The following is a 6,960-nucleotide window of genomic DNA, read 5'->3' as shown; positions in this document are numbered from 1 at the left end:
AAGGGAACACTTTTACACTGCTGGTGGGACTGCAAACTAATACGACCTTTTTTAAAGGAAGTATGGAGAACCCTCAAAGAACTCATTCTAGACCTCTTATTTGATCCTGCAACCCCCTTACTGGGCATCTACCCAGGAAGTGGAAACAGCCTAAATGCCTACCAACCCAGGAATGGATTAACAAGCTGTGGTATATGTATACAATGGAATACTATTCAGCCATTAAAAAAGTGGAGACTTTACAGCCTTTGTATTAACCTGGATAGAAGTGGAACTCATTATTCTCAGTAAAGTATCACAAAAATGGAGAAGCATGAATCCTATGTACTCAATTTTGATATGAGGATAATTAATGAAAATTAATGAAATGGTGGGGGTGGGGAAGGGGAGAGCAGAGAGAGAAAGAAGTAGGGAGGGATGGGGAAAGGAAGAACAGAGAGAGTGAAGGGGTTTGGGGTCTTGGTGTGTGCCATGCCTTTTGGGGGCAAGACACAATTGTAAGAGGGTCTTTACCTAACATGGTTTGTTCTGCCCTCAATGAACCCCCAACAATAAAAAAAAAAGAATATATACACTGCAGCTCAAACATCTAAGTTATAACCACATTCCCAGTGAAGGACTGTAACACAGGTGGCAGGAATTAGCTGCCCATATTTAAGACTGTCATCTTTAATCACTAAACAGAAATACACTACCAGACTTTTTTGGAGAACTACTGTTCCCCCCCAATTCACATGATTACAGTATGCACCAAGGCTCCCTGCTGGACTTGGGAGTGTTTATAATCATTTGCATCTTTGGGGATCAGTAGCTCCTCCAGAAAAGTGGGTGGGTGGCATAGGCACCCCAGTAGGCACCTTGTAAGCGACTAGACTTCTGAGGCAATCAGGCAATCTGCAGGCTATAAAAAAGATGTAAGTCACTATTCTCTAGTTTTATGCAGCTGTTAGTTCTTCAAATTAGGCTTGCAACTATTTACATGTCATGTTCTAAATGGCAGTCATTGGATTACTATTGAAGGATTCAAGTCAGAGTTACAGTTTTTGATAAAACCCTATGCAATCATTTTGACTCCTTGAGGCTATTTATCTTTGAAATTGACTAAAGGTTACTTTTGTCACCAAACCAATTCATGTAACAGCTCCTCAAAATGAAGTTAGGGGGCCATGCGCCAGTATAAAGGGATATTTTTCTTCTAAAGCTTAGAGAACTACTGACCCAACATAGGATTTCATCAGGAGTTTGAAAAGGAAGACAAATCAGCCTGTTCCAAACACAAGTTACTTTGGCTTTTCAATCTTGTTGGCTCTGCAGTCCAGACTGAAAATTGTGTCTTGCCCTCAATCTGTCTGATTTCCTTCTCTGGTGAGGAGATCAGTGAGGGGCATGTGCCAGAGGAAGGGTCAGTGTTCCCTCTTGAGTGGAAGGTGTGGGGGCAGGAACCAGGCCATGTTCAAAGATTGTTTCCTGGGGCTGGTAGAAGAAGGAAAATGAGCAAGTCTCCCCTGGAATTAGGTGAGGGATGAGAGCCGAGATGGGATCCAATGCTGCCAGTGACTGGAGCCGCGGGGAAAGGGATGGAAGTAATGAGGAAATTAGAGACAGGTGGCTATCATGACAAATGAAGGCGTCGAGGTCTGCCAAAAGACCAAGACTAGTCATGCTAGTTATTTACTCACTTCAGATGGTGGTTAGTCAGGAATTTTTGTTCTGTCTTAATGGCCAAGATTAGGACGTACGAACTCTCACCTTCACATGTCTCCTCTGCTGTCAGTAACCACATAAAGAGGCAGAGTGAGGTGGGGACAAAGAGCATCCACTTTTATTAAATTTGTATCAACATACTAGCTTTGGACACTGAACTCAGAGTGAAAAGGTAAAATGAAAAAAAAAATCCTTTTTCTTACTATATTGCATGATATAAAAACTCTCAATTTATAGGTAAGACATTCTTGTATTGCATCCAAGTAGTTTTTCTTTATATCTATTCCTGAATTTGAAGTGTCCTTTCCTTCCTTTGGTTAAAAAAAGAATCACAGGTTGACATTCATTAATATCGAACATAAAATAATTCAGTTCAATTCAGAATTAAAGGATAAATTTGGGAGAAAAATCATGTCTCAAAAAGATCCTGGCTCTGCCAGCAGCCCGCATGTAGACCCGAATAGAGCTGAGTGGGATCGGGAGTCCAGTTTCACATTAAGATTAAGGAACTTGCTACTTCCTATTCCAGACAACCAGGACAAACTGCAGACTCTGCTGGGAACAAAATTGCTTCCCGTGTTTGAAACAGCCCAAACAGCAGGTGCTGACAAGACAAAGACAGGTTGCTTTCCCAGAGGAAGCAAAGGCCCAGATTTCTACATCAAGCCAAGATCCATAAAAAGGATCAAATCAGGGTTTTAAGCAAGTGGGAATCTCAATTTAGGTTTCTTCTACAAAGAGAGAAGCTGAACACAGCACTGTTGCTTGAGTTTCAATTTAAGGACAGAATACATGAAACTTTATTTAGTTTATTTTGTTTAATTCTGGGGTTCAAGAAGTACAATTGTCTGGGAGCTATCTGGAAAGTATTATCATGAAAATTAAAAATCAGTTCAATTTAACAGACCTAGATTTTCAATCTACTATTTTGTATTACAAACAATGTCAATGCAGGGACTTAGGAGTTCTCAGAGACTCTGAGTTTTATCTTAAAAAACAAAAAGGAGAATCGCATCTTTTTGTCTTCAATCAAGAATTGTTTTGTTGCTTTCAAGAAATACTTAATTATTGAAGCTGCTCAGCCAAAGTGCAAGCAGAGAAAGCAATTTCCTAAATAATCTGATCTAAAAAAATAAATTCCTCTGGATTTCTCAATGTGTAGTCAACTAAAATGCATAACTTCAATGTTAAAAGCTCACTCAAATTCCAAGCAATGAGGTAGGCTTCATGAGAGCTGAGAAGCAAACAGGCTTCTTGTCCAAAAATAGCCTTTTGTTGCAATTTTGTTATTATTTTTGGATCAATTAATTATCCAATACATTTATCTGAATTTATGGACAAGAAAACAAAGGGAATAAATATACTTGAAAAGGTTGGATACCAGACACCAAAATGATGTGGGTGAGGTTGGGTGGATGTGGGTGGACCCCTGGCTTTTACTTCTGTACTGTAAGACTTGTGTGTTTACTGTTAATTTTCTCAGACATTTCTCCAAATTTTATTGTCTGTTTCAAAACCATTTAGCACTATGCTTTCCTCACCATGATGGTAATTTCTAATGGTTCACTGAAATTTCTGTGATATTTGTCTAAACTATAAGAAACCGATAGCAACAATGGATTTTACCAGAATTGGTAAATGGATTCATGTTTATTTGTCCCAGTAACATTTCCCCTGAAAGAGGGCTACAAAGAAAAGTGATTGGTCCTCAGGCTTTCAAGGGGAAATAGAAGGGATATTTTCAATTGCATTTTTAAGTGTAGCAACTTTTTAATAAAACAAGACAGTGCATTCTTTGCTGATTCCTTCAAAACTCAGGAGGATTTTTTGAAAGTAATATGATAATATGAGGAGACTTTCAAGGTGTAAATTTGCCCTTTGCTTTAGGGAAACTTTTTTTTTTTTTTGAGACAAAGTCTCACTCTGCCACCCGGGATAGAGGGCCATGACTTCATCATAGCTCACAGCAACCTCAAACTCCTGGACTCAAGTGATCCTTTTACCTCTGCCTCCCTAGTAACTGGGACTATAGGTGCCACCATGCCTGGCTAGTGTTTCCTATTTTTAGTAGAGAAGGAATCTTGCTCTTGCTCAAGGTGATCTGGAACTCCTGAACTCAAGCAATTCACTGGCCAGGTCTCGGCTTCCCAGAGTGCTAGGATTACAAATGTGAGCCACCCCACCTGGCCTTTAGTGAGACTTTCTAAAGAAGATCACTCAAATGAGACCCACAACTTGTACAAATATATTTACAACAGGACTAATAGCAATAAAAATTAACTAATGGAAACTTTGGAAATAACCTAAACATCCAAATATTGAAGCATGCGTACTTCTTAGATTGAAATAATGATACGTCTATTCTATAGCATATTTTAGAAGATAAGATTATTTAAATGGCTCTCTAAATCAACACTAAGGTTTTAAACCATCTTTCCACACTGAAGGTGCTACACTTTGGCTATCATAATGCTAAGAAAACATGACCAAAAGTGTGTGTTTGTGCACGCGCTCATGTATGTGTGTGTGTTTGTATTTCAGAGAAAGAGAGAACTGGTGAGGGGAGGCTTGCTCTTATCAAATGCTGGCAAAATATCATATATTGTTGATAAAGGATAAATACTGGGGTATGCATTGTGATAACTCCTTGTTTATTTATTTATTTATTTGCAATTTTTGGCCAGGGCTGGGTTTGAACCTGCCACCTCCAGCATATGGAGCTGGGTACTCCTTTGAGCTGGGTACTCCTTTGAGCTGCAGGTGCTGCCCATGTTGTTGTTGTTGTTGTTGTTGTTTTTTTTAATTTCATGTATCTAGGGAGCCAGGAGTGGAGTTTGGGACAACCAGATGCATGAGGGGCAGACAGGACGCGTTTGTCTGGGTTTGACCACTTATCTGTCACCATGAGGGGAACCCAGGAAGATCTCAGTCACCTATCTGTTGGCAAGCATCATTTTTGCATGATCTGTATTTCAAAAACAAGCAAAAAGTTAAAAAACAAAAGATTTATGAGAAAATAATATGAATGAAGGGAGAAGAAAAATTATCCTGAAATAAAGAAAGAAATAAAGAAAATTATCTTATCAGAGCAAAAAACAGATCTCTGAAGTTGATCAACTAAAAGAACTGGAAGAACACTCGGCTGGGCGTTGGTAGTAGGAGGAGCAGAGATAACGGTAAACAGAAGCCAGTGAGGCCGTTACAAGGAGAGATGAGGTGGACAAGAGACCAGTCAGAACAAAGTGAATAAAGTGAGACTAAAAGTAACAAAAAGAAGGGGGAAAGCTAAACTTGGCAAGACTGGCTCCAAAATGGTATCCGGAGAATAAAATTTTCCATAAAAATTGCAGGGCTATTCTAACAGACACCAGTCATGAGACTCCAACTTGCTTGTTCTCTCAAAATGATGAAGATAAAAGAAGGAGGGAAGAATGACAACAGAGAAAATTAGTGGGCCAAAAAAGATTTGAAGTCTAAATATTGTAGGTGTCCCTCAGGTGCAGCCCAGATGAGAAAGGCAAAAGCCGAGAATAAAAATACAAATTTAAAAAGCAACTTTCTGCTACTGTAATTGACGATTATTAGAGAGAGGAAGGAAGGTAAGGAGGGAGAAGAATCTGGCTTTGCAGATGAAACAATTCATGTTCGTCAAACAGTTTTAGTAGTAAGAGATCCCCCTCTGCACATTTCCTGTCAAGTTTTTGCATAATCCTATTGAAGATAAAATTCTGCAAATATATGGATGGAACAGTCACATCCACAGCCACCAATACAACACACTGATTCCTTATACGAGGCTGTTTCAGTCTGCAACACATGTCTAAATACTATTGTTGAGAACAGTTCTGTAAAATCAGAATTTAATTGACAAGTCAAGCATTTTGTTTTAACCCAATTTGTTCTTTGTGGTGATGGCAACAGAAAAAATCATCAGCTGACACACGTGACTTTATAGAAAATCTTAGAGGAGGTCAAGAACTGTATTTTAAATCCCCTATCTGTAGTGAACTCAAAGGGTAATTTTATTCTAAATTTTAAAAATAAGTAATGCTTTAAAATGGCTTCTTTAAACTTGGAACTGCGAATGAATTCATAATATGGAATGGAATTTATGGAATATTATGTCATTTTAAATTTAAACATTCTTCTATTGGGCATTTTGATGACAATATTTTTCTGTTATAACTAAAGCTAATGATAGACCTATTTCAGAGAAGGCTTATAATAATAACTTCCTTTTAATTAATTTTAATAATTGAACACAAATATAAAATATTTTGTAGAATATTTAATAATATCGAAAAAGTTAAGGGCATGATGCTAAGGACAAAAGCAGAAAGCAAAAAGCCATACAGAGTAAGTCACAGAACAGAAAAATCAAGATTATAACACATCACACACACACACACACACAATTATAGAAGTCTGTTGATTAAGGGGATCATTGGTATTTCTTTTCTTTTTAATATTTTCAGTCTTTCCTCAATGCATTTCTATTGCAGTTAGAGCAATGACTTATCAGATTGATGAAGAGTTAATCTGATTAAAAGCATATATTTATCAAGCTTTAAATATTTCAGAAAAAGTATTTGCCGTTTATCATATTGTGTGAAAGTAACTAGATGAATATTCTCCAATTTTGGAGGATACCGTTGGGAAAAACACACATTAAACGTATTAAATACAGGTTATGTAATTCGCATCATCATTAAAGCTTTTTTTGCTCAAATAGCCTCTGAAGGACGTATAGAAAACCACCCATTAACACAGTTTTAATTAATTTAAATGTCTTACCATTAGCAGTTAGTTGCAAGAAGTATAATTTCCAGTGTTTTGGAAGTATATTTAAAAATAAAACTACTACATTCTTTCTCAAATTATATCCAATAGAATCTAAATAAGATAGAATTAATCAAATCTAAATTTCTCAGGAACATTATCCATTTAGAAATGGAGAAAGCTTTTCTTTCAGAGGCAGACAATTCACCTGATATTTTCTTCCTCTTGGGCTCATGTTTCCATTTTACTTTTCTCTTGTAACTTTATTCTAACCTTTTTATTTTCTAAAATTTTTATGAGCTCCCCTTTTCTTAAGTCTTATGACCAAAATAATTATAAATTTTGATCTAGAAATGTTTTAAGTTGTCCCTGAGCATAGGATATAAATATTAAAATTGTTTTTACTTCTAGAATAATTTCTCATTATAATTACTATGTAGTTAATCAAAAATGATCTGTAAAACTTTTTTTTTTTTT

At 36.8% G+C, this 6,960-nt stretch overlaps 1 pseudogene; it reads left to right on the top strand.

The window, feature by feature from the left end:
- The first annotated feature begins 1,534 nt into the window (after positions 1–1,534).
- The window catches only part of LOC100962893, a 33,049-nt pseudogene continuing 27,623 nt past the window's right edge, over positions 1,535–6,960 (top strand).

Source organism: Otolemur garnettii, unplaced genomic scaffold (assembly GCF_000181295.1).
Source record: "Otolemur garnettii isolate 467f Iridium unplaced genomic scaffold, OtoGar3 scaffold00078, whole genome shotgun sequence".
Classification (NCBI taxonomy): domain Eukaryota; kingdom Metazoa; phylum Chordata; class Mammalia; order Primates; family Galagidae; genus Otolemur; species Otolemur garnettii.
This window is presented reverse-complemented; position numbering and strand designations above follow the sequence as displayed.